This window comes from Haemaphysalis longicornis, unplaced genomic scaffold (assembly GCF_048455015.1).
Source record: "Haemaphysalis longicornis isolate Haplotype H1 unplaced genomic scaffold, Haemaphysalis longicornis Haplotype H1 scaffold_12, whole genome shotgun sequence".
NCBI classification, from domain to species: Eukaryota; Metazoa; Arthropoda; class Arachnida; order Ixodida; family Ixodidae; genus Haemaphysalis; species Haemaphysalis longicornis.
In genome coordinates this window covers 59,774,917-59,793,726 of record NW_027526225.1, presented here as the reverse complement: position 1 = coordinate 59,793,726, position 18,810 = coordinate 59,774,917, and the positions used below count along the sequence as shown (strand labels likewise).

Below are 18,810 nucleotides of genomic sequence, written 5' to 3'. Positions count from 1 at the left end.
AAGGTTCAACGGCAACGCGTCATGTACAGGTGCATTTTCGTTCGTTTTGAAAACCGAACAGGAAAAGGTTGTTGGGATGATGTGCTGACGTGCGCGCGTGCAGATGTTTTTGAACTCGGACATTTCAGTATCAGGTGGAGAGAGAGAAACAAAAGGGAGAGAGAGAGAGAGAGAGAGAGAGAGAGAGAGAGAGAGAGAGAGAGAGAGAGAGAGAGAGAGAGAGAGAGAGAGAGAGAAAATGATCTATTGGAGAGTTTCGCTCCAACCCAAAGAGTTATTTTGGTGCGAATAATAGCGTGTACTTTTATACGCAAACGTAAAGAGAAAAGAATTTCTTGGGGCAAATAAGTATTTTACATGTATCGAACGAGGAAAACTAGTTGCCTTCCTTTGCAATACGGGACCAGACTTTAAAGGTGCAAATATTTTTTATTGTGTTTTTTTGTTCAGCGTTAGATAAACGCAGTCATCTTCACTTTACTCCACCACTTCCACGAATGCGCATTCCCCGTGGCTTCGGTGGAGCTGTTCTCCTCACGGGCCGTCACGTGTTTTCCCCATGTGCTGGGTTCCGTCAGGCTTTGTTACCATTCGCTGTGGGCGGTCAACAACGCCGAATGTTTCGGCACGGGAGGCACAAAACGATTTCGTTTTAATAATTAAAGCGTTAAATTCAGGCTAAAGAAGCCTGGGACAAAAAAAAATGCTATTAACTGACATCTGCTACGGAGAAGCTCTTACAGCAAAAAAGCGTATGTTGTTAAGGTGGCTTGAAAAAAATTGCAGTTTGGAACTCGAGCAATAAAAAAAAAAACGACGCAGGTTAATATTCTGCAGGCAGGACTAAATGCGTGTCCCATGGTTCAATGTATAGTTATTTTTGTCATTCATTTCTTGTGCTTTCGATGCGGTGTAGAGATTCGTAGTATTAGGTAAAGGACGCACCGAAACGGTCGTTCGAATAATGCGCTGAAAGTTTGTACACGCCAAAATTGTGTTCCATCATACACGGAATAATCGGCGGCCATTCGGTGGGGTTAATGAACGAGTTTGTCCCGCACCGGTTGCAGAGGTGTAACAGCAACAAAAAACGTTTTAGCTTTTTCCATCGTGTCTGGAAGCACTGCCAAAACTATTCTAATCTATAACTTCTGCACAGAACAGCACTGCGGAATCGCTCACCACAAAACACAACTCATTGGTCTCTGGTTTGTGTTTGTGGCTATTTTGTTGCTAGCGCTTATCCAGCGCTTTTATCGCTGCAATAGAATGTTAATGTTTTGAAGTTGTACGAATGTTTAGCAGGGAAGTTAAAGTAAAATGTCGTCACTAAACAGCGGTTGATTAGTAGACACTGATCATTCTATAGCATAAAGCAGGTTTCACTGTGAACGTCTTGTAAAAATGATTTCGTGGAGCATAGCTTTCCCTCGGTTCCCCGTAAATCTCTTGATCGATATCTCACATGCAGTAAGTTTCACTGTTATCAATTTCGCAAGTGAAAGAATAAGGTGAGCATCTCCTTCGAAAATTAGGAAGCCAGAACAGTCACACATGTAGCCGGGCTGCACGTAGCCGGCCTTGTAGCCGGGCTTGTTGCAAAAATGTTTTGCTGAATCAAAATTCTGAAAAAAAGCCATTATGTTTAGCAAAAAAGTACCCGCTTGCATTGTCAGATTGTTAGCAACAAAATTTCCATTAGAATCATTATTCAATAAAATACGCAACGCACTAAAAACCGTTGATCGAAAACATTAGGAGCGTTTAAAAACGTCCCTATTATTTGAAGGATAAAATTAAACACCAAATGAAACACAAATACCCAAATACAAGGATTTCATAAGGGGTAAAATACAGCCGGAAAGCTATTGAAACGGTCAGATTTGTGGTATTTTCTTTCCAATTTAAAACAAAGAAAAGACGATGCCTGAAACCAAATAGTCTTGCCAGACCACTTACGTTAAACAATGAGTAATGAGGCAACGGCCCTAAAGAACTAAAAGCACTTATAATGAATAGAACGCGTAGTCGCGGAAGCCCTAATTTTGCACGAACAATTTGAATGAGCCTGGGGCGATTATTACGGGTTGGCAGCTTATTCACGAAAATGAAGTACTAAATCTTCCGGCATTACTAGGGCCATGACAAATGGTGGCGAGATGGTATATTGAAAATTGTTTTAGTTTTGTTTCTATGACTCAGCCGTTGCGCCATACCGGGTAATTAGAAATTTTGAGGTTGGTTTAACACAACCGCTTTTGATCCTGCAATGCTGTTGATCGGCGTGCATGATATTTTCTTCACCCATCGAGCGCCCATTTCTCACTTTTTATACTTGTGAGCCAGTGATCTGTACCTACCTCAACAAAGGCTCGTTAAAGCCCCATTTGGGTCAAGCCCTTGAATGAGCCCAGGAAATTGAAAGTGCTCGCTTCGTTTCTATGTTTATGGATTCTTACTTTTTCTCCGCAAATGTTTTGTCGATTACAATCACATAGATTGCAGAATATCGTGATTTCGCGTTAAACTAGCCCCTAGAGCTAAACTCATATAATGGTATGTGGCACAGTCTCGAAGGCACAGATTGGTGAATTAAGTTTTAGTTTCCACGAAGAAAAGCAAATAATAGGGGTCAAAAGTTGCACATAAGTAGTTAACCAGGTCCCCGATTTTTTACAGATATAAGCAACAGCATAACTTTGAACAATGTCAGTGTTACAACTGGTAATAGAAAAAATGAAGAAAAAACTAAGAAAACTGGTGGAACGTTTTATCATTGTGTCCCAAACGGACACCTTGCAGCTAGATAATCGTCAAAAAAAATACCGCAACGAAACAGCGACCCTTCGCAGAAATTGTACACTGAGCACCAAAATATTTATCAAAAACATTGCCGGGACATTTTTTTATAAGATAGTGCTAAACATTTAATTGGGGGAAACAGTATTTTCGTACTGTTCTCTTAAATGGTTTCACAGTGCACATTTCGATAATACCAGTTGGATAATACTGTGCGATATGCAATGGAAAATGATACCACGGCCGAAGGAGGAAAACGGTACCACGGTCGAAGCAAGAGAAAAGGTACGCGATATCAGCAGGCGCCGCGCCTGCGCCCCAAAGTCCGTTCTACACGCCGTGTGTATCGCATGCTGGGTTCACATGGCCGCCAGCCGTCCCCGCAACTTACCAAAGCGCACAATGGAGCATTTAAGGCAGCCCGGCCTTAACCTCCCTATTTTCAGAATCACCGCAAGGGCCTTTAAATTGCGTCTTATAATATTGAAGAAATCAGAAAGGCCACTCTCCTAGAACAAAAAGAGCGTCTGGAAAAACAAAACGGGAGTCTGTCGGCCTATAAAATATAGGCAAACCTCCAGAAAAAAAAGGTGGACGCCACGATGGATATGTCGCCGATTCAGCGACTTTCCATGAACTCTTTCTCCCTACTGAAAAACATACATCCCAACCTACGCGACGACAGGCGATAAGCCAGGATCAAATTGCTTTGAGGAAAGTTCGAAAACCATAAAAACAACAGTATATTTCCACGGCAGAAAATTCGAAAGTACGAAGGCAACAATCGTCGTCTCTGGTGTACCGAGGCAATTTCTGTAATTGCATTACCTTGCCACGCACGGGAATTTAGTCCTCTTTGCGATATCAATAGATGCTTAAACATCATTACACACTCTTAATAAGCCATTAGTCTCTTGGCTGCAGGCAGACTACGTAAAGGCATGAGATAGATTATCCAGTACACAATGATAATATTTCACAATAAATTAACACACGGATACAAGGGTCTGGAATGGGGCGACGCAGCCGACCTAGATCCACTCAAACTCGCGCACAATGCTCCCTGTTGACCACGACCATCACACTCCCCTCTCACAAAGATGTGGAAAACGTCTACTCATCATGCGCCTAGGAACACCACCACTCCCCGTGGCACAGGGGGTCTCATCGTTTAAGGATCGCAAACTCTGCTCGGAATACAAACCAACACAAATATCGAAAAATCTAGATGGGTGAAGGTGTTTGGAAGGAAATGTCCGAAATTGACTTAAAACTGTGCAAACTACAAGCAAACACCCACTCTCTTCTGCAAAACCTGGTCATATCTAAGGATATGATCAGGGAGGAACAACTCAAACATTACATATACAACTTTAAAGGAAACATGGCAGCCTGCCCTGACCAGTTTGTCACCTCAACATCATCATGAGCTGATTCTGGGGCCCTGGAACTCTGGTTCAATCCATTGGGTCCGCAATCTTTTTATCTCCTGTTCCACAATTTTCAATAAATCGTACACAACAAGAATATTTATCTCCCCCTTCTCCTCTCCTTCTCCTCCTCTCTCTCCCCCTCTCTTTCTTTCTCTCTCTCGGTTTGGCTTATAAAAAAACCCAAAAGTTCGGTCAGGCAATCACGATAAACACTTTTAAAGTTTGACACTTGCTTTCCCTCTCGAACTGACCAACACACCGCAGTCGCATTTTCCACGCCCATATCTTAAGCCACGCAAGCGTAGATGACATCTGAGTTTTCTGTGCCGCGGAAATCAAAACCAGTAAGGTTAACCTAGGGCTCGTAATCAAACATGAGTACTTGGAAAGCATAAATGTAATTGCAACAACTCAGTTCCAAGACGCTCCTTTGACGGCGGAGTAACGCTAGCGTGCTATACACCTTAAAACCTAAACGTGGATGACATCTGCAACTTTTTCTGTTTTATGCCATACAAACCGCTCGAGAGAACAACTGGCTTGTTTAATAGTGAACGGATCTTCAGGCCAAGCTTTATTAGTTTGGTGCGTTGCCATATAATGGAAGTTATAGGAAGACTGAACGCAAACTTTCTGATTTAACGTGTAACCAATGCTGTGGGCATAGTGGATTGATTCGAAGTTTTCCCTTTAATTTTGGCGTTTTACTTGAGTTCTTTGCCAGTTTAACAAATTTTTCGTAGTAATAACTAAAGCCTTATCAGTAATGCCAGCCTTTTTAAAATGCGGAAGGGTTTGCTGAAGGGCCAGTTGGTACATTGTACTACGAAGAAAAACAGCGGAAAAGAGAGGATAAAGTGAAGAACCACAAATTTCAGGCGCTACAAATGGTCAATCTGGCACCAGAAGCTGAAACGCATAGCACGTGCAAATGACTTTGTGATTGACAAAAAACATTTTCAGCAGCACGTTTTTAGCGGAGAAGAGCTTGCTCACAGATAAACCGCCATACAAGAGTCTTCGTTCTCGGCGTTGTAGCACGTCTCATGCGCACTTCATACAGGAAGGATAGGCTTCTGAGGTAGTCTCGGTTGTCATTTTTTGCTCGTTTGTACCTCGTGCATTATCTACATTCTGTATCAGCTTTGTGTGAGCTGGTAAGGGTGAAAAGCTAGAGTGTCACTAGGGCAGTTAGCCCAGTGGCATACACGATGCTGCTATTTATAGCCGAAAAGTGGTAGGGTATAGTGCAAGGGGCGAAGAACAAGGGAGAAGAAAGTGATAGCGGTTGGTACACGGACATCTTGTGTGCTTTGATCAGATAGGATAGGCACTTGTACTCAACGGCTGTTACTTCCAAGCCTAACACCGTTGGCTCGTTCGCGGGAAGCACTGGTCGTAACCCAGGCGATGCGGAAACGCATTTGTTGTGTTGACCCCGGGGTCATTAAACTGATGCCGGTTAAGCTCCCGTTGGCGGAGCCGCTGCAGATGGATGCCATTGCTCGTGAAAAGGCAGGTCACAATCCAAAGTTTAATGTTCAAGCAATAAATGGCCAGCTAAGCAGAAAGGCTATTGTCACTTACTTTGACAAAAAAACGGCTCCTTGGCCTGCGTTGCATTGCACGTGGAGTTAAATACCACGTGCTACTTATACACCGAGGCGTTCAATTTCTTGAGGTGTTCCATTGCGTGAGCTCATACTCAGAACTAGTGATAGGTAGCCTCGCACGCCAGTAAACCACAGAAGAAGGGAGCGGAGAGGGAGGGGCAGAAACAGCGAGAGAGAGACATCACTTTGAAATCTAAGGTTTGACGAAATCTCGTGTGGTAGTGGTAGGGGGAAAGGTTCATAGTGAATAAGTTGTGGTGACCGAGAAAATGTTTATTAAAAGCGTAAAAAAGAGACGTTTCGGCTTCCATAGGGAAGCCTTTGATGTGAACCGTAAGAAACCAGAATGCCCCAATTCTACATTCTCTACTTCCACAACAGCCTTGTTCAATGAGCAAATAAGCCCGAAGCAGGAAGCTTTTAAGTCTGCCGAAGTAATCGCCCCTTGCATCTTGCATACGTTGGAGGGAGATTGCCTGCATTGTGGTTCGGGGTTTTTTCTGTCGTTTGTATAATCAGGGTCTCCAGATATCGGCGTGACAGCCATTTATTCTCTTTGGCGATATGTGATGCGGCTTCCCAGTCTATTTTGTGTGTCGTGGCTTCCACGTGTTCCGCTAGTGCGTTCAAAGCTATCTTCTTGTTTCTGACGTCGTTCTTGTGCTCGCGCAATCGTCTTTCAAAATTGCCGCTCTCACCAATGTAGCAATAATCGCAGTCTTAGCAGGAAATTTTGTATGCTACCGCAGGGAACTTCTCTTTTATGATCCTGTAAATGGCAGCCACCGGCGTGTGCTTCACTTTGCGCGCAGGGACGTGAGCGACGTGAACATCGTAGGAGCGCAGAACACGAGCCATAGATTCTCTTACACCCGGCACATACGGTATGGCTGCTCGGGCTCGGTAAGGAGGACGAACGGTTTCTCAAGGGCGTGGTGACCGTCGTAGAACCGGATCCACGAAGTCGTTGGTGTAGCCGCAATTGCCGAGTTCTCGGTGCACTTGGCGTAGATCAGCAGCCCCGTCTTGTGGCCGTGAGCAGAAGTTTTTGGTGCGTTGGGAGAGGGAAGCCACGACAGAACGTTTGTGACAGGCCGGGCGAACGGAATTAAAATTGAGGTGCCGTCCTGTGTGGGTTTCTTTTCTGTAAACTTTGAACCCAAGGATATCCACATGACGTTCAACCAGCACATCCAAAAAGGGTAGAGGACCTGCAGCCTCCTCCTCAACAGTGAATTGGGTCGCTTCTTCCATGCCGTCCAAATGTTCTGTAGAGGCACCTAATGTGTCCCTTTTAATAATGCAACAACAATCATTTACGTACCGTAGCACGGCCTTGGGACGTGGTTGCGCTGCTGAGCACGAGGTCGCGGGTTCGATTCCCGGCCGCGGCGGCCGCTTTTCTGATGGAGGCGAAAAGCAAAAACGCCCGTGTGTACGAGATTTCGGCGCACGTTAAAGATCCCCAGGTGGTCAAAATTAATCCTGAGCCCTCCACTACAACGCGTCTCATCGCCTGCGTTGCGTCGGCGCGTTAAACCCTACAATCAATCAATCAATCAAGGCCTTGGGACGTGGTTCGAACGAGGCCCGTGCTCGAGTTTCTAGCGCTTCCATGGTCAGGTTGGCGGTTGTAACCAAAATGGCCGCACCCATGGCTGTGCCTTTGACCTGCTTGTAGATTTCCCCCGGAAATGGAAATACGTGTTCTCCAGGCAAAACTGCAGCAGCTGCAGAAGATCGGATGCTTCGATAGGGGTTCTTTCACCCAGCCCGTCGTCATGTTCCAGTGCAGTCCGGCAAACCTGCACCGCCAAGTCCACCGGAATGCTTGTGAACAGCGACTTCACATCAAAGGAAACCATGATTTCGTCTTCGTCCACCGTAACGTCACGCACGTTTTTAATAAAATCCTAGGAGTTACGTATGAACGTAGAGGCCTTTCCCACGAGCGGTGCAAGAACTTTGTGCAAATAGCCGGACACGCGGTATAAGGGCGAACTTGTGAAATTTACTATCGGTTGCATCGGGACCTTCGGCTTGAGGATCCTTGGAAGACTATATAAATAGCAGGTGCCGAGCCGTTGTGACAGAGGAGCTTAAAGTAAAACGACTTGTGTTGCGGCGGAACCATTCGAAATACGTCAGCCAGGAGCGATTCCAAATTTCTTTCGATTTTTAGAATGGGGTCCTGTTTTGGCGCCACGTACGTACTGCAGTCGCTCAGAAGATCGCTCACTTTTTCAACGTAGTCGTTGCTATTTAAGATGACGGTGGCGTTTCCTTTGTCAGCGGAGAGTACTACAATATAAGCGTTGCTACGCAGGCTTTTGATCGCATTACGTTCCTCGACAAGAAGCGGGGTCGAAGGATTCCATGGTAGCTTGGCAAGAATGCCGACTGCGCGAGTTCGAGCTTCAACTCGGCGGTTGCTCTGCACCTGTCCAATAGCCTGTTGGACCGCACAGATGAGTTTTTTTGGCGTCCGGCTCAGGGCCCCTGTTGAAGTTCAACCCGAGCTCAAGCACAGTGAGTTCTGCCGGAGTTGGGCTGTACGAAGACAGGTTGTGAACTGTCGAAATGGGTCGGTCGGACGTAACCACTCGTTCGCGAGGTAGCACTCTCATTAACTTGTTTTGATGCGACAACACTTGCTGGCGGGACTGCAGGCTCACCTTCTAGTTAGCGTGTAACTGGATGCTGGGGAAGTCGTCCGGACACTGATGCTCAAGGCGGCGCCGAGCGAAGAAGACTTCATTTTGCAGGTGTCTGACGGAGTCCTTGAAATCAAGGATCATAGCTTGAAGCAGTTGCTGTTCCGCTCTTGAAACCACGTTGTGACCAAAACCCCTATTCACGGGACGCAGCAGAAGGAGGGATCTCGGGATGAGGTTCCTGGCTTTGCAGACGAGGTTAAAATCTAAATGGGCTTTGAACGCCGAGAGACGCATGGATAGCGAAATGAATCAGCGCACTTCGGTGATGAACGGTTGGCCATACGACCTTTGTAAGCTAATGAAATCTAAGTTTTGACGAAATCTCGTCGGGTCGGGTAAAAGGTTCATAGTTAACAACTTGTGGTCACTGGCCAAAGGTTTATTAAAAGCGTACAAGAGAGACGTTTCGGTTTCCGGAATTGGCCTTGTTCACTGAACAAATAATCCCGAAGCACGAAGCTTTTAAGTGTGCCGAAGTAATCGCCCCAGGCATCTTGCATACGTCGGAGAGAGATTACCCGCATTGTGGTTGAGGGTTTTTTCTGTCGTTTGTGTAACCAGGGCCTCCCTGATTATAACGCTGAGCAGCCAGTGACTCAGCCGCTGAGCCACTGCGGTGGGTCAGAAGAAAGCGTTAGGGTGGATGGCAAAGCAAAGCACCCCCACGTGGCAATATTACGAATTCTCTCAACGAACACGAGTTGGAATGTGCCCCAGGTGTTCATCGGGGTATTCATGTTCTATTTAGCCCTCACCACCCATTAGAAATGCTTAGGTGTCCTTGGAGTTTGTCGCGTTATCGGTCAACGCTATTGTTTGCTCGTAAACAAGTGCAGACGGTTGCGCTGAAGAACACGATTGTTCTTCGTGAACGTAAAATCATCGCGTCGTAGCCACTCCAACCACCTTAGTTTTTCAGGCTCATTGAGCTTTGTCAAAGCGTGGCAAGTCGTCGTAGTTGAGCCGGGTACAACGTATCCCCTACCTGACCGTGTTTCTGGCCCCGCTTCGAATGAATGGAATGAAGGGGATGGAAGGGGAAGAAGCACAGATGTGCGCAGCAGCCTTAATTGCAGCAGCAGCTTCCCTTATGACCGTGAATCTTCAACAGGACTTGCCTTGTTATTGAATGTGCCAAGCCAAACATTCCATTTGCAGCTTTGGTTTTCTTTTGAAGTCGCTTGATGATTATCGAATCCTAATTGGCGAGCCCGTCACATTAAGAACATTTCGATCTTTACTTCAGGTGTTTTCAAATCCTAAACCGTCGCAGTCAGCTGAATTCTGGGACGTGATCTGTGTTTATCTCTGCTGGGATGGCGCATATTACAAATACCGCCTCTGGTACGACGATGACCGAACAGGCCGTGTTTAGGCAGCATCGGCATCTCTTGGAAATACGAAATCCAGACCTAGGCGCACATAAAGCGTCTTCCGGAACCCCGAGTAGGCTTTAGTCGAAAAGTAAGAATCTCCGGTTGTTGCTTGTAGTCTTAAAATTTTTAGTAGTTTCACCATCGAAGCTACGCCTAGGCTATAAGACGCGCCGTATTAAAAAGATCCGCATTTATTTGGACCACGTAGGAATCTTTAGCGCGCACTGAAATCCCGGCACACGGGCGTTCTCTGAATGCCGGCAGTTATCCGGGCACAGAAGTGTACTGCTACGTGTTACCTTGAAACGAAAGATTGATCGAGTGGACCGTATGCAAGCCATCTAGGAACACGCATTCATCGGTGGTGCAACGACAGTAAATGAATTTTCGTTCTTTGCAAAAGCGGATGGGAAGACGAGTTGTCTGTGTGCAGTGACGTGCGCGAGCAGGTGTTTTTTACACTGAAATTTCATTGGGAGGTGGAATATTGTACAAATTATAACCGGGTCTTTCGTACGCAGACATTAGTGAAAATATCTTCAGCTTTCGACATAGGGTGAAGGGAGTTGGATTAATAAATCACTTGACTTTTAAAAAAATCAAATCTCTGTTGAACATCTGTAATCGTAATAGTCTGCTCGGGCAAAATGTGTTAGGGTTTGAAAATTTTTTAATCTGGCAATGTGTGAAACAAGACAATTGTAAAGAACACGGCGTGAGGAACCTATACCAAATGTACCAAGCGACTGTTCTATAGCAGAATGGCTCTGGTCTGTGCTATTTGGTACATCTTCGGTGGGAATCAGCTTGAATAAAACGAAAACAAAAGGCTCTTCCATTTGTGTTCGTTTTATTCAAGCTGATTCCCACCGAAGACTGTTCTATAGTTTTTTGCGGGCTCCGGCGTTTTTACTTTCATGGCGCTGTGGCAACTCGTATTTGTTCGACTTCATACGAGACAGGCAGCAGCTGTTCGGACAATGCAACGCGACATTTTTTCTTCACAACTATTTGGCGGCTTCTCTGTAGTGTTATTGAATTCATAAGCTACGCGGTAACTGCTGTCATTAGAGGGAGCAGAATTACATGGGCTTCAAGAAAGTCAATATTTGCCGGCATTCTTTATTTATGACGCCGCTAGTCGCTTTCGCAATCCATTGTTTCAATTCATATTTTTAAAGGAATCGCTGAAGGCTTAGGCCTTTTGACCAGATAGCGTTTCAATTGTCGTATTGATGATCATTTGACGGGACTTAATGTATATTGGTTGATAGTGTTTGATACTTTGTGATTGATACTAACTGATGTTTGTTGCCCTATGCTCCGTTATAGTCACACCTATTAAGACGACAGCATTAAATGCCCATCCCGTGAAAAACCGGCTTTTCTGTTATTGCCAGGCATATAACATGGCGGGCACAGGGAAGAGAAAATTAAAACCTAATTCAGTTCGTACAGGAATTGAACCCGTGCTTAACGACAGTGCTGTCTCCGCTTGTTGGCAAAGTAGAACAAAACTTAGAATTGTGGTTGGAACGTGACACATGAGCGTGATGGCACGTAAGTACAACACGTTCACTCAGAACGGGAAGAATACCTATTCTGGCAGAAGCTGTGGGGCTTGCAAATTAAAAAAAAAAGAGGAGCAACGAACACAAAGAGAGTAATGAAACCACGAAGTAGCGGTAAACAAGCCTGTCGAAGTAATTCGCGGCGAATTGTGAAGAAGCGAAAAAGAAGAAAGAGATGGAAGTAAGAATAAAAATTAAAAAATGGCCACCCATTTGCTCCTTTCGTTGCAAATGTCGACGAAAGACGATAGTCGACTGGCACTCCTCTCATGCTGTTCCTCTCCCGTCTCGTTCCTCCCAAGATAACACGCCAGAGGTTTCCTCAAGTCAATTTCAATTTACCTCGTTCCGCTGCTCCAAGTCGGGTGCCTCGATGCCAGCGCTGCCGTACGGCGGAAAGGCGCGTGAATCGAGGCACCCTACTAAAACGTTAATAGAACCCCGTTACCCTACTCCACGAGATTTCCACGCGGAACGGGCAACCTATCTAGTGGAACCTTTCGGTGCTGTTGCCGTTTCATTACTTAAATGCCGCCTGGAGCTATAGCAGCGCGGGCAACAGCAGGCGACGTTTTTCTGCAGAGAGGATCTAGTATTTCATTTGCTGTCGCAAAAACCAATTATCCATGAATTTGTAATAAAGGAACAGTGCAAATATCACCTATGTATTGATTTTCTGCATCATATTTGCATCATGTGTTGTTCTTGTTCAACAATGTTGGCAAGTATGCACACTGACACAAGACAGACGTTTAGATTTGATTGTGGGTATATAGGACTATTGCGCAGCTTCTGTCCCACTTTGGCCGCGTGACTGAATCGAGTGACAGACAGGCGGACAGACAGACAGACAGTCCTAAATTTTCCCGTTCAGGTAGCCCAAGGAAGGCTATCGTATTTAAAGAAATCCTTTTATTTTCTTTATCATTTTCTCCGGGCCTCGTAGTAATTCTTCGTAGTCCCGCTTTAGCTGCTTGTGGACATTCGTTTCCTGTGTTGCTTGCAGATGAAACTAAAAGTACGTTTACCTACAGAATAATGAGCGTACGGTAATGTGATTTTATTGCTGATTTAACCTTGGTATGTGACGGTTTGCGTTACGTTCAGGTGAAGGCCGGGATTGCTTAGCATTTCTGACATCTGGCCGGGGAATGCGTGCTGGTATCGGTGTTTACAATTTACTTAATTCTGGAAACCGCACCGCACATCACCATATCCGGCTGTCTGCAGCGTCGGCCCTCGCTTGTTACATCGGCAGGATAGAACTCATGATAAAGCAGGTTGCTTTTTTTTAAAACACGCTGCATTTTACGTCTATATACCGGGAAAAGGAAATGCTTTTATCTGTGGTTGGACTACTATGGCGCTTTCAGACCCAATATTTATTTATTTATTGATACTGTCAATCAGTTCTGGGATTTTTACAGGGGATTTTTTAGGAGATTTCTGGGATTTTGACGTTCCAATATTGCTGCATTAATATTATAGCGCCTGCCACAGAATATTGTATTCAACTGATTGCATCGTAGTCGGCAGTGGCTTGCGAGAACTGGGGTAAGGGTGCTTAAATAAATGCTTTCTACAAATTCTTAATGCAAATCTGGCATTTAGGCGTTTAACGTCACCTGTACAAACGATCGAAGTCGGTCAGAATTCTGAAAATAAAAATGTTGTCCTCTGGGTTTCAAGCTCCGGAGGTTCGCATGATCTCCTTTCGTACGTTTTCTTTGCAAGGATAGCGTTGAGCAGGCCACCACTTTTTTCTTTCGCAGTTTGGGCACTCAAATACCCCTCCCCTGTTGATTCGTGGGTTATTCCACCCGCATTGCGCAACATATTGCACAAGTAATATGAGAATTAACTGTACTTTTATTTCTGAATTTAAAACGACGTACGGGAATTTGGTGGGTAGTAGTAGTAGTTATAAACATTTGTCGATTTTGAGAAGGAAAGGAGTAACAGGACAAGAGGAGAGCCTCCCAAGTCCAGAAGGCCACGAGCCCGAGCCGATTTCAGGGCTCGGTCGATCAGAGCTTGTTGTTGCTCGGGAACCGGGCTGGTCAGCGCAGACTTCCACTGCTCAGATAATGGGCTGAGGAGGAGTTTAGGGTTTTTAAAGTGGGCATGAGTGCACCAAGTTGTACGTAGTGTTAGGGATGTTGAAATTGTGGGAGTGGCATTGAAAGAGTTACGGGGTACGTTGGAGAAAATCGTGTGGCTATAGTATTAAGTACCTGTCCGTAGTCGGCGCCAGATATGAGCGTGTTGGTTGCTGAGTGGGTGGGGCGGTGGATAGATCCTTCTGGAGTGCAGGTAGTGGGATAGGATGGCATTCTAAGTAGGATCCAGGGGTGTTAGAGTGGGGTTTGGTGGAGGCCGAGCCGCTCGTGGCTTTTTCCGTTAAGGATGGGAATGCCCGGAAGTGCAGATCGCGTGGGCTGCCTCGTTCCCTGCAAGGCCTGAGTAGCCTGTGGTCCAGACCATGGTGGTTTGAAGATGTGCGGGCAAGGTCCGCGGAAGGCGACGTACCCTTCTCAGTACCCTGCTGCACTAATGGGCCTCTTTAGAGCCAGTAAGAACTGAGACTTGAGGCCGGTTTCTGGTGGGTAGTTGGAGCATGTGCTTTCGCCATGGCCTACGCCGATGTGAGTGATAAACGACAGTACGATGCCGATGTGGAAAACTCACCCTGATGTGGAAAACTCACTGCAGCAATTATTGTTCTACGGACGGAATGCCGTGAAATGTCCATGTACCGGACTTGAGGGCCTTCTGAATATTTCCTAGTCAGATGACGAATGCGAGCTTCTCTCAGGCCCTTGTTGACATTGGGGTGCATAGAGCGGGGCAGTGGCGTAGACAGAAGCAATTTTAGGGGGAGGGGGGTGTTATACGCCCCGAGAAAAAATATATAACGAAAGAGATCCTGCGGCGAAACAATATTCGTTTTCCAGCTTTATTAATGGCTAAGGGTTAGCTGTTTTGTTGGCTGCAATATCTGCAAACAATACGGGTACATACGGGAATCTGATAAATCATATTTCTCAACAAACCAACCCTGTTCCTATTTCTGTTTTTACACTTTATGTACTGATAGGATGTGTAAATCGCATGAGCTAAAAAGGCCGCCTGAAGAGTGAGGGGGATATACAGCGCCCAGAAAATTCCGGCGGGTGTTCTGACACCGAAACACCCCTCCTGGCTACGTCCCCGTGACGGGGTACAGGGGCTACCCGAATCTCGCATGGCATGTTTAGCGGGATCTGGTGTGGGGCGTTGTTGGTATTGGAGGGAGGGTGGTGCTCATCTTATAAGTTTAAGTCTTCTCCTGCCTGCTAATGTTAGGTACACGAGGTCGAGTTTTACCGTCTATTGGGCTACCAGAAGTTCTGATTAGGTGTTATGTATTCCTAATTGTAACAACTTCTCGTTGCTGGCATACGCACGGAGTCCCAATGCCGATCTGTAGGTCTTGCGTACAAGGGCATTCAACTTCGCTTGCTCGTGAAGCTTGAGGGCCAGGAACGTCACGTCGTACGTGGGCCTGCTACGTGGGCCTGACTCAGCACGTGCCCTGTTCTTTCACCCCAAAATTTTTGCTGCTGATTCGGCGAATGAAGATAGTGGGCGGATTTCTTCTTTTAAATTTATGTCTATCACCTACGGCTGCGCGCTGCTCCCTAGCGGACTGGTAATAAGTCACAGACAGCGAACACTAAGGAGCCATGAAGACAAAATAAAAGTTTGTTTTATTCGAAAGATTTCGTGTTTTATAGTATTTCCAGCGCTTGTCCGGATGCAAACGATGTTTAATTCACCGAGAAATTATTCAATTTAGGTTAAAATCTTGATTTTCCCGCTAAATCGTGTGTTTTAGTGGTCCGCAATGACATCACATGAACCGACCGCTCTGCAGCCGTTTGGCAAGCCTGGGTTTCCGTTAGTGAACCTAGATGGCGCCACCATACCGTGGCCAGCCGTTTTCTGCATTTGGTTTGTTTTTGACCGTTTTTGAACCTGGCTTGTTTTTTTTTTCGGGGAGAAAATAATCGTTTCGTGAAACATAGTGCTCGCTCGACAAATATGATCACGCAAGACACCGTTGCTTGCGTCAATCGGCCAGTGTCGCCTGAGACTACCCTGAAGCTCCGCAGTCCAGTGCCGCTAAACTAGGCATAGTGCGCGCAGTACCGGTACTCCTATGGTAGTCCTATGTTTACGTGTGCTTCGGTATCGGTACTCCTATGTTTACGTGTGCTTTCGTAACTTCCACTGTTTCTCCCGCCATTCTTACTTTTTTATAAAGAATGTCCCCTAAATTTAAGCACAAATAGCTTTGTTCGGCCCGCTTATAAGCTCTGCCTAATTTGCGTTTGCTTTTGCCGGCCTTCGCCAATGGCAGAGCTGGCTGGTATGACATCATAGGTTCGGTTGCGGGAAATGAGCGAGTATCTCGCACGACGATTCCCTTTTTTGCTAATTATATAGCTTATTTGAGCGAAGTTTACGTTAAAAGTGGTGTCAGTATGATTCTAGCGAGGCAATCTTTTCAATGAACCAAACTAGTGTTTGTCTTCATGGCTCCTTTAAAGGCATTGCTGTGTTAACAAAGTACCAATACCACGAATGCATGAAAGAACTTGCGCACACAATTCTTTGCGCCCTTCAACTTAATGATCACGAGCCTGTACAACTATATAATATAATAAGTTTGACTATATTCTTTTGCAGGCGCTATATAATTGTTACGTATACAGAACGTTAAGGTAAAAGGATATTTACGAGGCGTATTTGCAAGGAGAGAGCAGCCTCGATGACCAAGGCATAAACACCGTCTAGGTCTTCTAATTTTTCTCCAAGTGCTCCCGCATGCCCTGTGTCTTCTTCTTGGCTGGAATCTAGCGAACTTCCACAAGGGTGTGTGTATTCCGATTTTCGTCTGTGCCAAAGACGCTAGTATCGATATTTTTACTGCGTGCTCTTATTTTTCTCGTGATTAGGACAGTTCTTCTGAGGTGGACAATGTGGCCTGACAAACTACGATCATCATGATCTTCTCCAGTCATCACCATCACCGGTTTCTCCAGCGTTTTGCGCAATTCATCTTCCGAAGTGATTGTGCTCTCGCTGTACGAATCTTTCCAACGCACTCTCTTCCCGGTAACTGTGTTATCACAGCGATATCACGTGTGAAAGATCCGTGGGGTCCGATGGAGACAAAAAAAAAAAGCGCTGTCTTTCTATGGTATGGTGATGGAAACGGCGGCCTGCTTTGTCATGTGTCACATCCTGTTTGTGTCATACACGAAAGCGTTGAGGCTGCAGCCAGCAGGATATGGGGATGTCGAGCCCGGCTTCCAGTTCTAAATGAATCATGAACATCGATACTGCTGCGCTTTTTCGCGACCGGACGCCGCAAATGCTACGTATGATTACCTGGCCCTGACCTGGACGGAGCGAGACTCGTCACATGCCAAGGTGAAAACCAACAAAAAAATCATTACAGTATACACAACATCACTCGACAGGCTAACGTACTTTCAATTGCATTTGCGAGCAACGCAGGAAACGTATGTCGACAAGCAGCTACGGGGGACAAAGAACCCCGGAGACCATGAAAAAGACAATAATTGTATTTTTTACATTTTTATCCGCACTCCCAATTAACAAGAGCCGAAGCCACCGCCCTTCGAAGATCACAGACAAATACGTACCCCCACAGAACCCTGCTCCATGCGATTTACCCCACCCAATACCCGTCTACCTGCAATTTCTGTCCAACGCCCGGTACACTGTACCACCAGATTTGGGAGTGCTAGAAGACCCGAGGCCTTGCCTTAATAACCTCCCCCCCCCCCCTCCAAGCAGTGGGTGAACCGCCTGACGAGCCCGGGCCTTGGGATCCAGCGTGAACTGGTGAAGAGGGCCTGGACCGCCAGCCGAGCTCAGGGTATCCCGGAATAGGGAAGCCCCCCCCCCCCACCGGGCGGGTGCCCTAACATCTGCACCAACTTGACAAATAAAGATTTATCCATCATCACCATTGCCTAGAAAAATCTTTTTGTTGCTTGGGAGTTGGCGTGGTATATGTTTTTGTAGGCTGCCGTGGCACAAAACACGAAATATCTTATAGGGATGCTTGCTCTATCACAAGCTGCGTCTGCTATAAATGTAATAAGACAGCGCCCCTAGATACATATTAAACACTTTTAAGAAACATGGGCATATACGGGGCCTTCACGTAACAGCGGCAATACTTGAGAGAAGGGCAATCGTAGAGTGAAATTCGTTATCCTGTGGTTTAATGTACGTTGGCCAAACATTTCGCAGCGAGAGCTGCTCATCATTTATTTTACCGGGTACTTTCTCTGAGCGCGGCTCGGGTGTTCATCGCTGCGTGTCCATCACCGCGTGCTTAGCCCTTACTCATTATTGTAAAATAAAATACTTTTGTAACTCTGGAACTTTCTGGCATCTGACAGCCATCTGCTTCTGAAGCGGGAGTGGTAACCACTAGGCTGCGACCCTGTTTAACTTTCTTAAACAAGAACAGAAACATAATTGGCAACTGGTTGCAAAGCGCGGGATCTTATCTGTCGCGAAATTACATGCTGAATAAAGCAGTGAACACTAAACACATAGCACACATGCCAAAGTCAGGAACGTGCGTAGATACGAAAGATTCGGCACAAGCAGGCTTTTGTACTTTGTAGTCTATAGATCTTTGTCTTGAGCAACCGGCTTTTATTTTTAGGAAACAGAAATTTCCTATCAGGATTTGGTGGGACGGGGTGGATCCTGATTCCATTAAACCATGTCGAATTCCATTCCAATTCTAATTCCTTTCCATTCCATTCAGAAGAAAAGTGGGATGCTTTGTGGAAAGAACGAAGGAACTTTGTTTTAATGGTATTATAAATATAACCCTAAGAACAAGTTACAGATAGAGTTCCCATATATTCTAGGAGGGGGCATGAGAGACCAACCAAGTTACAAACACCTTGCAATTGACAACATGTCAAGAAAAGTAATATTAAGTTGTCGTGGTGAAAGACGTAGCAGCCAGCTGTGAAACACACATCCTGGACGCTATAGGATATCTTTACCAGTACACGAGCAATATGCTTGACAATAAAGGCGCAAGGGGAAACACTTTATCGAACTCTGCAGCAGTGCGCTCTTTCCACAGCATCTTAGAGAAAGTTTCCTAACAAACATTCATTGTAGAATACCTCGTCTTGAAACTGTCGCTGCGTAAAAAACTTCGTCTTTATTGCTGAACTTTGCTCAGCAGTTCTCTT

General features: G+C 45.7%; 1 protein-coding gene across 1 annotated transcript in view; it reads left to right on the top strand.

Moving 5' to 3' along the window:
- The window catches only part of LOC144162716 (solute carrier family 4 member 11-like), an 88,430-nt gene that overhangs the window by 15,182 nt on the left and 54,438 nt on the right, over positions 1-18,810 (top strand). The window lies entirely within an intron of this gene.